Source organism: Bos indicus x Bos taurus, chromosome 9, assembly GCF_003369695.1.
Source record: "Bos indicus x Bos taurus breed Angus x Brahman F1 hybrid chromosome 9, Bos_hybrid_MaternalHap_v2.0, whole genome shotgun sequence".
Lineage (NCBI taxonomy): Eukaryota > Metazoa > Chordata > Mammalia > Artiodactyla > Bovidae > Bos > Bos indicus x Bos taurus.
The window spans coordinates 11,842,667-11,856,582 of record NC_040084.1 but is presented as its reverse complement, the minus strand read 5'-3'; positions in this window follow the sequence as shown (position 1 = coordinate 11,856,582).

Here is a 13,916-nt window from a genome sequence, read left to right as displayed (position 1 = left end):
CAATTTCCGTGGTATAAATACTTCCACCATGGTTGATTTCAAGTTCCCAATATGACATATCTGAACACAGAGTTGGGTCAGATATGCACCACTGGGTCTTGTAAACTGCTCCAACACCACTGTTTACACCTCATTAGAATGGACACTTAGTTGTTGAGAAGTGATAAATTCCACTGTTTGGAGCATAGTTTTTTATGCTCTATGACAATTTTGGTGCATTGAGCTTGTTTCTGAAACTACCTGTGTGCGTGAAGTCCCTTCAGTCATATCTGACTCTTTGAGACCCTCTGGACCATAGCCCACCAGGCTCCTCTGTCCATGGGATTCTCCAGGCAAGAATACAGGAGTAGGTTGCCATGTCCTCCTCCAGGGGATCTCTTCAACCCAGGGATCAAACCTGCATCTCTTATGTCCCCTGCATTGGCAGGTGCATTCTTTACCTCTGGTGCCACCTGGGAAGCCCTGAAACTACCTATGTGTATGTGAAAGTCACTCAGTTGTGTCTGACTCTTTGCAACCCCATGGACTGTAGCCTGCCAGGCTCCTCTGTCCATGGAATTCTCCAGGCAAGAATCCTGGAGCGGCTGCCTGTTCCCTTCTCCAAGGGATCTTCCCAACCCAGGGATAGAATCCAGGTCTCCTGCATTGCAGGCAGATTCTTTACCATCTGAGTAACCAGGGAAGCCCTCTCAAACTACCTAGATGGAAACAATTTCCCCTGGTAGATTTTGTGGTATTCCAGTCAAAACCTAGCAGGGCTGTGAGTAGTTTCTCAGTGGTGTTCTGATTCCATAGTCCTGGGATTGCAAACAGTGAGTCTATCCAGCTACAGAAGCCAGAGATAGGTCTTTGATACTGTGATAGTGTTGCTGGGTGATTTGCTGAATTAATTCTCCTCTGAACCAGTTAGGCATCTATTCTTCAAAAGGAACCAGTAATGAAGAGGAAATAAGAATATTCCGAGATGCTCGTGTGTGAAGGGCTGTAACTTGTGCTGTACGTTCAGTGTTCCCAGTGAGAGGGGCGCTGGATGAGGGGCCACCTCACTGCTGGACTCTGTGTCCTGGCACACATCTCTCTGCGGCAACTCTCATCTCTGTGTTCACGCATTCAGGGCCAAGCCCACCAAGACAAGCACGGGAAGCCTGGGCATCCGCGGGGAGGCATGGTGTGCTCTGGGGGCTGCAGGAAACTCATGCAGGCTCTCCCCACTTCTACAGTGAACATCCAAACACATGTTCCTCGCCTGGCTGGACACTTCCAGGACCGTGAATGTTGCCACACTCTCCTCAAACTCAGCACATGAGTAATAAACCTCTTAGCAGTCTCTGGATGTGAGTGTGGCACCATCAGTATTGACACACAAAGCACTATTGAGTGAGGGATTGATCTCTCCCTTAACCAGACAGCCACAAAACACTAAATCTAAGACTGCTTACTAATGCCTGCAGATCAGAAGATCTACAGAGTCTGTCCAATCACAAATGTGCACCCAGGCTTTCTGATGGGCTTCTATGTGGGCACAAGGGAAGAATGAGCCTGGGAGCTGCCAGGGGTCAAACATCAGAATGGAATCACTGCATGTAGGTACGAAAAGAGTCAAGCAATTTGCCTTCAACATAACATGCAGAAGAGTGTGGGTCGGGCATAAATAGATCATGGCCATGTGTGCTGGGGCAAGTTCATTATACTTTCTAGTCTCAACATGTTTGAAATTTGATATAAATTTATTTTACTTTTTATTATTTTTATTGAAGTATAGTTGATTTACAATGTAGTGTTAGTTTGAGGTCAACAGAAAAGTTATTCAGTTATACATATGTATGTATCTACTCTTTCTTCCTCTTACAGGTTATTACAAGATATTGATAGTTCTCTGTTCTATACAGTAGTTTCTCATTGTTTATTTCATATATAGTAGTGTGCATATTAAGATCCCAAACTCCTGATTTATCCCTGTCCCACCCCTTCCCCATTTGGCAACTGTAAGTTTATTTTCCACTTCCTGTAAGTCAGTTTCTATTTTGTAAATAAGTTTCATTTGTATCATTTTCTTTAAGACTCCACATGTAAGCAATATTGTATGGTATTTGTCTGTCTGACTTCATTTGGTATGACAATCTCTATGTCCACCCACGTCGCTGCAATTGGCATTATTTCATCCTTTTGGTGGCTGAGTAACATTCCATTGTAACTATGTACCACATTTCTTTATCCATTTGTCTGTTGATAGACCTCTGAAGTGGAGTATTTCCTGCCATATCAATAAACAAGGATGTTACAGCCATTAGCTATTCCAGTCCTTCAAACGCAAATTGCCTAAGAAAAGCAATACCTATAATGAGGATGCTCTCAGGCTGCCACCCCTCCCTACAGTGAGTGGGGAACTAAGGATGTGAAAAATCGGGTTGCAGGATGCTGGCCCCAGATAGCTGAGATGTATATGAAATGAATTATTTCAGTAAGCCCAGACTTTCAGATCATCCCATACATAGAAAAACTCTAAAATCCTTAACTTGAGATATCTGGTTTTCCCTAATTAACAATAATCTTTTGATGTTCACACTACCTGCCCCTTGTTAAAAACTTCTATATAAGGTGATTCCTCCCCTTGCCTCCTCAGAACAGTTCTTTCCAGGTTACTTGAGATGCTGCCTCCCAGCCTTGAAGTCCTAAAAATTCCCACCAAATAAAATATAACTCTCAACTTCAAGGTCGTGGCTATTTTTTAAGTCAAGAGACACTTAGGTTGCTTCCATGTCTTAGCTATTGTAAATAGTGCTGCAATGAGAATTGGCATTTCTGTACGGTTTTCTCCAGATATATGCCTGGGACTAGGATTGCTGGATCATGTGGTGATTCTGTATTTTTTGAGAATCCTCCATAGTGGTTACCCCAGTTTACATTCCCACCAACGGTGTATGAGTGTTCCCTTTCCTCCACGTCCTCACCAACATCTGTTATTTGTGTTCTTTAGGATGATGGCCATTCTGACTGCTGGGAGACGGTACCACATTTTAATTTTAATTTGCTTTTCTCTAGTAATTAGTAATGTTCAGCACTCCATTACCTTTTTTAAAAGTATTGCTCAGTATAATATAAAAATCTTCAACTTCTCATCCAATTTAAGCTGTTCACTTGACTCAGGAATCTGAGGTGTGGAATGGGGCATGATTGGTTTCTCTTGCATTTCTACTCATTTCTTAATCCTCCTCTCTGTGTCTCCAGGCTGTTCCAGGGCTGTGCTGAGAGCTGGCAAGAAGATGAGGGGACTCAGAAGGTGATGATCCAGCCCAGTGCCCTCCACAGGGTGAGGGTGTCCTAATCATCTCTGGGTGAGGGTCTCCTGCAGCCCTAATTCCTAGACTCATGTTTCTGGTTGCAACACCCACTCCATCTTCAGCCCCTTTAACTCTGTGCCCCAAGTCTCCTTCTGCTAAGGATGCCTCGGCCCTGGAGGGAGCCCTCTGAGTGTAAGGGAGCTGGATCATATGATACCTTCCCAGGAGAGACCCCTCTCTAATATCCTGCTTTAGCTCCTCTCTGTAGAACCTAGATAACAGTATCTCATGCACCTTTCTTGAGTTGTTTTATAGATGTGAAAACCTCCCACCAAATGGAAGATGTTAACTACTTGACAACCACGAGCACATAGCCCCAGGCCTCCTGTACCCTAAGGACTGATAATGTGAACCCCTGTGACATCACCCTATTTCCTCACCATCAGCCAGTCAGAGAATTGTGCATGAGCTGATCACAGACTCTGCAACCTCCTCCCTCACCAGGCTTTTAAAAATGTTTTGCCAAAACCCTTCAGGGAGGTTGGGGCTTCTGGGGGTCATGAACTACCCATCTCCTTGCATTGCCTTGAAATAAATCTTTATCTGCTCCAGATTGTATTTCGGTCTATTTGGCATCACAGTGCATAGGGCACAAGAATTTGTACTAACAATAAAATGGAAAACCAAGTTCTTGTTTGCAGAGCCAAAGAATGAACTTTGCATGCAACACTCGAGGTAGAAAGCAACAGGATTTATTTCAGAGAGAAAAAAGGTACAAAAATCTCAGCATAGACACTGAGAGTGGGTGAAGTGCTCCCCAAAAGTGGGGACTGGAGAGGCAGCTGCACAGTGCAGTAGCAGCCAAGAGGAGATACCCCAAGTCCAAGGTCAGGAGCAGTGGCTGTGAGGAGATACTCGACATCCAATGTAAGGAGCAGCGGCTGTGCTTTGCTGGAGCAGCTGTGAAGAGATACCCCATGTCCAAGGTAAGAGAAATCCAAGTAAGATGGTAGACTCTAAGAGAGGGCATCAGAGGGCAGACAGACTGAAAGCACAATCACAGACAACTAGCCAATCTGATCACATGGACCACAGCCTTGTCTAACTCAATGAAACTAAGCCATGCCAAGTGGGGCCACCCAAGAAGGACAGGTCATGGTGGAGAGGTCTGACAGAATGTGGTCCACTGGAGAAGGGAATGGCAAACTACTTCAGTATTCTTGCCTTAAGAACCCCATGAACAGTGTGAAAAGGCAAAAAGATAGGACACTGAAAGATGAACTCCCCAGGTCAGTAGGTGCCCAATTTGTCCACTAGAGATCAGTGGACAAATAACTCTAGAAACAATGAAGGGATGGAGCCAAAGCAAAAACAAGACCCAGTTGTGGGTGTGACTGGTGATAGAAGCAAGATCTGATGCTGTAAAGAGCAATATTGAATAGGAACCTGGAATGTTAGGTCCATGAATCAAGGCAAATTGGAAGTGCCTTGCCAAATTCAAACAGTAGATGGCAAGAATGAACGTCAACATTCTAGGAAGCAGCGAACTAAAATGAACTGGAATGGGTGAATTTAACTCAGATGACCATTATGTCTACTACTGTGGGCAGGAATCCCTTAGAAGAAATGGAGTAGCCATCATAGTCAACGAAAGAGTCCAAACTACAGTACTTGGATGCAGTCTCCAAAATGACAGAATGATCTCTGTTCGTTTCCAAGGCAAACCATTCATCACGGTAATCCAAGTCTATGCCCCAACCAGTAACGCTGAAGAAGTTGAACAGCTCTATGAAAACCTACAAGACCTTTTAGAACTAACACCCCAAAATGATGTCCTTTTCATTATAGGGGACTGGAATGCAAAAGTAGGAAGTCAAGAAACGCCTGGAGTAATGGGAAAATTTGGGCTTGAAGTACAGAATGAAGCAGGGCAAAGGCTAATAGAGTTTTGCCAAGAGAACGCACTGGTCATAGCAAACACCCTCTTCCAACAACACAAGAGAAGACTCTCCACATGGACATTACCAGATGGTCAACACCAAAATCAGATTGATTACATTCTTTGCAGCAAAAGATGGAAAAGCTCTTTACAGTCAGCAAAAACAAGACTGGGAGCTGACTGTGGCTCAGATCATGAACTACTTATTGCCAAATTCAAACTTAAATTGAAGAAATTAGGAAAGACCACTAGATACTTCAGGTATGACCTAAATCAAATCACTTATGACTATACAGTGGGAGTGAGAAATAGATTTAAGGGATTAGATCTGATAGACAGAGTGCCCGATGAACTATGGAATGAGGTTCGTGACATTGTACAGGAGACAGGGATCAAGACCATCCCCAAGAAAAAGAAATGCAAAAAAGCCAAATGGCTGTCTGAGGAGGCTTTACAAATAGCTGTGAAAAGAAGAGAAGTGAAAAGCAAAGGAGAAATGGAAAGATATACTCATTTGAATGTAGATTTCTAAATAATAGCAAGGAGAGATAAGAAAGCCTTCCTCAGCAATCAATGCTAAGAAATAGAGGAAAACAATAGAATGGGAAAGACTAGAGATCTCTTCAAGAAAATTAGAGATACCAAGGGAATATTTCATGCAAAGATGGGCTCGAGAAAGGACAGAAATTGTATGGACCTAACAAAAGCAGAAGATATTAAGAAAAGGTGGCAAGAATACACAAAAAAAAGAGCTTCATGACCCAGATAATCATGATGGTGTGATCACTCACCTAGAGCCAGACATCCTGGAATGTGAATTCAAGTGGGTGTTAGGAAGCATCACTACTAACAAAGCTAGTGGAGGTGATAGAATGCCAGTTGAGCTCTTTCAAATTCTGAAAGATGATGCTGTGAAAGTGCTGCACTCTATATGTCAGCAAATATGGAAAACTCAGCAGTGGCCACAGGACTGGAAAAGGTCAGTTTTCATTCCAATCCCAAAGAAAGGCAATGACAAAAAGTGATCAAACTACCACACAATTGCACTCATCTCACATGCTAGTAAAGTAATGCTCAAAATTCTCCAAGCCAGGCTTCAGCAATATGTGAACCATGAACTTCCAGATGTTCAAGCTGATTTTAGAAAAGGCAGAGGAACCAGAGATCAAATTGCCAACATCTGCTGGATAATTGAAAAAGCAAGAGAGTTCCAGAAAAACATCTATTTCTGCTTTATTGACTATGCCAAAGCCTTTGACTGTGTGGATCACAATAAACTGTGGAAAATTTTGGGATATAAGAATACCAGACCACCTGATCTGCCTCTTGAGAAACCTATATGCAGGTCAGGAAGCAACAATTAGAACTGGACATGGAACAACAGACTGGTTCCAAATAGGAAAAGGAGTACGTCAATGCTGTATATTGTCATCCTGCTTATTTAACTTCTATGCAGAGTGGTGGTGGTGGTGGTTTAGTTGCTAAGTATTGTCCGACTCTTTCAACCCCATGGACTGTAGCCCGCCAGACTCCTCTGTCCATGGGCTTTTCCAGGAGTGGATTGCCATTTCCTTCTCCAGGGGATCTTCCTGACCCAGGAATGAACCCAGGTCTCCTGCATTGCAGGCAGATTCTTTACTGACTGAGCTACAAGGGAAGCCTGCTGGGCTGGAAGAAGCACAAGCTGGAATCATGATTGCCGGGAGAAATATCAATAACCTCAGATATGCAGATGAAACCACCCTTATGGCAGAAAGTGAAGAACTAAAGAACCTCTTGATGAAAGTGAAAGAGGAGAATGAAAAAGTTGGCTTAAAGCTCTACATTCAGAAAACTAAGATCATGGAATTTGGCCCCACCAGTTCATGGCAAATAGATGGGGAAACAGTGGAAACAGTGGCAGACTTTCTTTTTGGGGGCTCCAAAATCACTGCAGATGGTGATTGTAGCCATGAAATTAAAAGACATTTACAGCTTGGAAGAAAAGTTATGACCAATGTAGACAGTATTTTAAAAAGCAGAGACATTACTTTGCCAACAAACGTCTATCTACTCAAGGCTATGGTTTTTCCAGTAGCCATGTATGGATGTGAGAGTTGAAGTATAAAGAAAGCTGAGTGCCAAGGAATTGATGCTTTTGAATTGTGGTGTTGGAGAAGACTTCTTGAGAGTCCCTTGGCCTGCAAGGAGATACAACCAGTCCATCCTAAAGGAGATCAGTCCTGAGTGTTCATTGGAAAGACTGATGTTGAAGCTGAAACTCAAATACTTTGGCCACCTGATGCGAAGAGCTGACTTATTTGAAAAGACCCTGATGTTGGGAAAGATTTAAGGCAGGAGGGGAAGGGGATGACAGAGGATGAGATGGTTGGATGGCATCACCAACTCAATGGACATGGGTTTGATTGGACTCCGGGAGTTGGTGACGGATGGGGAGGCCTGGTTTGCTTCAGCTCATGGGGTCACAAAGAGTCGGACAATACTGAGCTACTGAACTGATCAGCAATTTATATCCCTACTAGTATTGACTTATACACCTTTGATTGGTTCTTACTTTTAACATATGGTGTTTCTAACCAACCAACTTAAAGTTTACACTTCTAACTAATTTGCTTAAAGGTTTAACTTGACATCTGCATGGCTTCTTTTGATTCTTGGGCTCTTGTTTTCTTAGACATTAAGTCACCATCCTGCAACATTTCCTCAAGACCACTGGCCATTTTACAATAAAGATCGAAGATCAGTTGTTTATCTCTCAGGCATATGGAACAGAAGTTAATTACTACCCTTTCTTGGATCTGAGTGCTAATAATTCATCAGACCAAGGACACATTCCTCTAAGAGTCAAGAATTTGGGACAAAGAGTATAGGTTAATGGAGTGGGATGTTTATTGAAACAGGCTGAGGTCAGATTTCCTACACTATCTGCCTAATAATTTTTGCCTCAACAAAAGCAGCGTCTTTATCAATGTGACTCAAAAGTCAATTATTTTGTATTGAGTCCACAGGGCTGAAGAGAGACTTAGGATGGGAGCAGGGACTCTGTTCTGTCCTGGAGAGAATCTAAATGCTCCCTAGGAGTCTAATGCTGCCAGGAGTCAAATGCTGGTCCTTCAGGCCCAGCACTCCAGCTAAGCATGGCAGATTCTGTGAGAACCAAGAGCGAGGCCAGCAGATTTCTGCTTCTTATGAACAGCCTGGGGCGGACAGGCACTTCCCCCAAGAAGGGCTTCCCCGGGGAGCAGCGCAAGGAGCTCTCCCTCCCCAGCCCTGTTTTCTTATCCCCAAAGGAGACACTGGGAACTCCAGTTACTCTCCCCAGAGAAAGCTCTCACTCCTAATTTCACAGTCCCTTTTTTGGTATTACTCTACAAGTAGAGTGTGGAGTTAAAGGTGGCCAAGCTGTGTTTTGAATTTCCATTTTGCAAATTTTGCCTAAAAGCTCTGTCATCTTCTCTTAGAATTTGCAGGCAATTAGCACCCTTCCTTATCAGCTTCCTCTGGGAGCTTGGCCAAAATTCTGAAACAACAGGGAAATCACACTTAGCATCCTCCCTGCTTGTGTTTGAGATTATTTTAAGGCAGTGGTACCTAAGACATTTCAGGAAAATAACAACACACAAATGTAAGTGGTTGTTTTGTAAAACCTCTTAGGATTTGGTAAAAATCATATTTTGGGTAATAAACATCAGAAGTGCAGGATGCTGAGAGGGAGACATGGCATTTAGAGAAAAAGGCTTACAATTTGCATCTACAAATTATTGGACTCAAGTTAAAGACCGTTGCTGTTGTTCAGTTGCTCAGTCATGTCTGACTCTATGTGACCCTGCGGACTTCAGTATGCCAGGATTGCCTGTCCTTCACTATCTCTTGGGATGGGGAGAAATCCATGGCACTTGGGGAGCTCAAGTATTACTGCCCTTCCCATTACTACTGAGAAAAATCTTTGTCATATTAAATCATGATCTAAGACCTCATTCTTTTTTCACACCAGATGCTGAAAAAAAAGTAAAATGCTGGACGGGAAAATGCCCTGGTCCAGCATCTACCAATGAATGTTCTCACCCAAAGGGAAGATATTGGACCTAGTAGAACTCGGGAACTGGGAATGACCAGAGATGAACTGAGGGGGGAACCTATTTGACATCATTTTTCAGCTGGTAAAGAATCCACCTGCAATGAGGGAGACCTGGGTTTGATCCCTGGGCTGGGAAGATCCCCTGGAGAAGGGAAAGTCTACTCACTCCAGTATTCTGGCCTGGAGAATTCCATGGATTGTATAGTCCATGGGGTCGCAAAGAATCGGACACAACTGAGCGACTTTCACTTTCACTTATCAATATTAAAGAAGGGACTGTCGTGGAACAGACTTACAGACTTAGAAAACAAACTTATGGTTACACTTATGGAAACCAGCTTATGGAGAGAGACGGGGGGAAGGGGTAGTTAGCGAGTTTGGGATCAACATGTGCACACTGCTACATTATAAGTGGATAACCAGCATATATATAGCACAGGGAACTCTGCTCCATGTTACTCGGCAGTCTGGATGACTAGGGAGTTTGGGGTAGCATGGATACATGCATATGTATGTCTGAGTCCCTTTGCTGTCCTGAAACTATCACAACACTGTTACTCAGCTATACCCCAATACAAAATAAAATGTTTAAAAAGGAGGCTGTCCTGTCAACTTCTGTCCTGTATTCAGTTAGACAGATATCCTTTTACCAAATAGCTGTTTAGAAATTCCAAACCATTTTACACATAACAACAATGAAATCTTCTCAAGTTTTGCCTTTCAGCCATGACCCTTAAAACAAACCGTGCAGTTGGATTAGGGGCTGGGAGCAGGGAGGCTTCTCATGGCATCTGGATGGCAATGCTCACTTTGCCCCTGTGTGCTTGGATATGCGCTTGGATGTGCTCGCTTTTCCAAGGATGTGTCAGAAGGTACTTGCATAGAGAAAAGATTTATAAGGAAGCAGAAATAAAAGGTGAAATATGAGAGTTCCTCTGAGACCAGCTCTTTGCTCAGACTCTGCCCCACAGAATGGATGGGCACTGCTCCAGGGACCTGGGCAGACCCGGTTTGGGGAAGTGGGTAGGGATCACAGCCATCAAAGTCATTCCAGAAAGAAGATCCCTTCTTTGGATGAGGCTTCTGCTTCCCTCTGAAGACAGGCTGCTGCTGGTGTAAAGAGTCATAGTAATAACCACAGCAATAGCAATTATAATGCTTTAAAACTGCCACTGTGGTTCAGCTCTCCCACAGCCTGGGAGAGGGGTTCTGAGGGAGGGTGTGACTTGCCCAAGCCTGCGGCAGGCTGGGCAGAGTTTCAACGCTCCCACCACCCTGGGTGTAGGTCTGGGCAGGTGTGCTGGCCTGGCTGCCCCCTGGGGACCCCCCCATCTCCCAACCCTTCCCAAGATGCAGGGACCACAGGAAAGGCACGCTCGGAGGTGAGCAGACTTCCGGGTTAGTCATGTTTCCATCATTCTGTCTTAATCCCTGTGAATGTCAACAAAAGCCAGGAATGCTCAACAGAGGCTCCTCCAAAACAAACCTCTCTCATGAGCTGTCCTTTTTGTCTCATTGTATTTGTCTGTCTGTGATTGAATAATTCTTACAGAGCCAGCTCAGATCACTCTAAATCCCAGAGCCTGTGTCACCAAGGAGAAAAAAAAAAAAAGCAGTCACTTCTGTGTACACAGAGATGGGAGTCCTGGCATTTCCACGTTCTCTGAATGGCCCCAAACTTGGGAGACTGCACTGGTTTCTTCATGAACCTCTGGTCCTGTGATGCTGAGCCTGTGATGCTCCATGCATCCTCTTCTCTGGACAAGCACTTCCTCATCGAGGAATCAAAAGTCAGTTCGGGAAGCTTCCATTTTCACATAAGAGACCGTTGTGTAGACATCAATACAATACATGTGCATATGATCAAAGGAGATAAAGCCTGTGAAGAGCCTGAACCTCAAGATCCTGGTGAGGGTGGCCCTGAGCTTCAGACTGGTCTGTCCTAGTTCTGGCTCTGCTGCAGACAGGGAGCTCAAGAGCATTTCACCTGCCCAGGTCATCTGTTCAGGCCCCATTCCTTCCTCTAGAAGATGAGCAGTTCCTTCCAGCTTTAACAATTTGAGATTCAATCACATTTAGGGGGGATTAAACAAGACTCCTGGCACTGCTTTTTCTAAGGCTGCTTTTGACTGAAGCATATGTAATGCTAAATATAATTTTCAACTGCATTTCTGTCTCTGTTTATGGCTCCTTTGACTAAGCCAAGATGAGCCCGTTTGGTTCAAAGCTAGACAGCCGGGTGTGATGAGCACATTCAAACCACACTGCCTGTAACTTCGAGCTTTCTGGAATTGTCCATGGAAAAGCAAAAGGCATTTTGAGCTGGGCTATAGTCAGAATACAGTTCAGGTATTCTGATTGTGGGCAGAAGGAGGAGGGGTTGACAGAGAATGGAATGGTTGCATGGCATCATTGACTCGACTCAATGGACATGGGTTTGTGCCAACTTAGGGAGATGGTGAAGAACAGGGAAGCCTGGCATGCTGCAGTCCATGGGGTCACAAAGAGTCGGACACGACTGAGCAACTGAACAGCAACAACAACAGTCAGAATAACTAGATAAACTGCAAAGACCAGAGCTGTTGTTAACTGAGTGAGACAAATGAATGTTTGGGCTGAAATGCCCTATCTATTTACCCAGGTCCTGTCAACTGAACCGCAGGCAATCTCCACCTCCATCTCTTCCTAATCTCCTCTTAGGGATGGACCGGCTGTCTTTGGTTTCCTCTGAACATTCAGAGGGGGACGCGCACAGGCAGAGGCCGATGTGGGATGTGGAAGGCTCCACTGGTTTCTTCATGACCCTCTGATCATGTGATGCTGAGCAGCATGGATGCCCCGTGCCTTCTCCTTTGTGGACAAGTACCTTCTCATCGAGGAACAGGGTCTAGGCTCAGGAGCCCTGCAGGGGTCACCAGAGCAGGAGGCGCTGTGGGATGGTGGTGGCCCAGCTGTATAGGAAAGGGATCTTGGGGATGGGGGAGCGGGCCTCATGGAGAGGTGTCTCTAGTTCTGGTTTTAATTACAGGCTGAAAGTCTGTCCTCTTATGGCTTGTACTTAGAGACTTTTCAGGAGCACCTGGGCCAGGAGTGATGAAGAAATGATGGAAATTTGTTTGAAGAGTCAAAGGCAGTGTGCGGGGAAAGACCTGCCTTTGATACAGGAAATTCAGAGGATAATAGTAATAGTGGAGAGTGGAACTATTTATAGAGTTTTTTTAAAGTGGAAAGTTCCTGTTCTTACATCTGTTTGTAAAGAAGTCGTAGTATCTTTAATCACTGTGCTATAAACAGTTACCTTTTTGCGGTGGGAAACAAACAAAATTTAGAACAAAGCAAACCTGATCGTATACTCTATGGGGTGAAAGCCAGCCAGCTATGGAACCTGGTGGTCAAGGAGCCCCCCGGAGGCCACCACTGGCCTGGAGGAGGTAGTAGCTTTCTGGAGATGGTACCAATATACCCATTAAGGAGCACAGTGATGGTGTACATGGTCTATGGCAGCCAAAGAATACTAGTAAGTAGAGCTGTCCATCAGCACTGTGCACTCATTAAACCCCAAGGACCACTGTGGCTTTGAGGAGGAGGAGGGGGTGGGGTCATGGGTATCTGCCCAGCTGCTGATCAGCAGCTCATGGTTGCCTAGTGACTGGAAAGGCTGTGACTGGACCTTCAAGTCTAGAGGGCTTCTCCCCAGCACAGAATCTTCTACTTAGGGGGAATATGGATTAGTGTGTGGTGATGCATTTACAGAAATAGAAAAGCCACTAAGACATAAAAAGCAAAGACCACATCCTTTTTTAAAAAGCTGTTATTTAGGCAGTCCTGAGATGGCCGAAGAATAGGACGGGGAGACCACTTTCTCCCCCACAATTTCATCGAAAGATCATTTGAATGCTGAGCAAATTCCACAAAACTACTTCTGAACGTGGGTGGAGGACATCAGGCACTCAGAAGGGCAGTCCATTCTTTTTGAAAGGAGGTAGGACAAAATATAAAAGATAAATGAAAGACAAAAGAGGTAGGGACAGAGACCTGTCCCAGGGAGGGGGTCGTGAATGAGAAGTTTCCAAACACCAGGAAACCCTCTGACCGGTGGGTCTGTGGGGAGTTTTGGAATCTCAGAGGGCAACATAGCCAGGAGGGAAGGGTAAAAAAGCTGTTATTTAATGAGTTTTGTGGAAAGAAAACACGTTTTCCTCCTCTCCCAGCCCTGACAAGCCTGGGTTGAAGGGCGGTGCATGGAAAGGTGAGGAGACCCGACAGGTGGAATGCACCTGTCGATGTTAGACAGGGAATCCAAGCAGAAACGTTTCTGTGAATTTTAGTTGGTAAACAGGGAATGAGAACTCCTGTGTGGTAATTCTTAGTTTTCAGAGCACTTCCTCAAATGATTCTTGGCACGTACCACCTCCTTTCACAGATGTAGAGAGTATGTCAACAACTCGTTCAAATCCCACAGTGATTTGTTGGCGGCCGTGGAGAGACTGCCGGCTCAACGGGTCTTTTCTCTTCTGTTGGGGAGCACCTTTCCGGCTTCTCTAATCTCTTAACGGAATGATGATTTTGAAACGATACTCCAGTGACATTCAAATTGGAGCAGCTCCTTAAGCCTTTA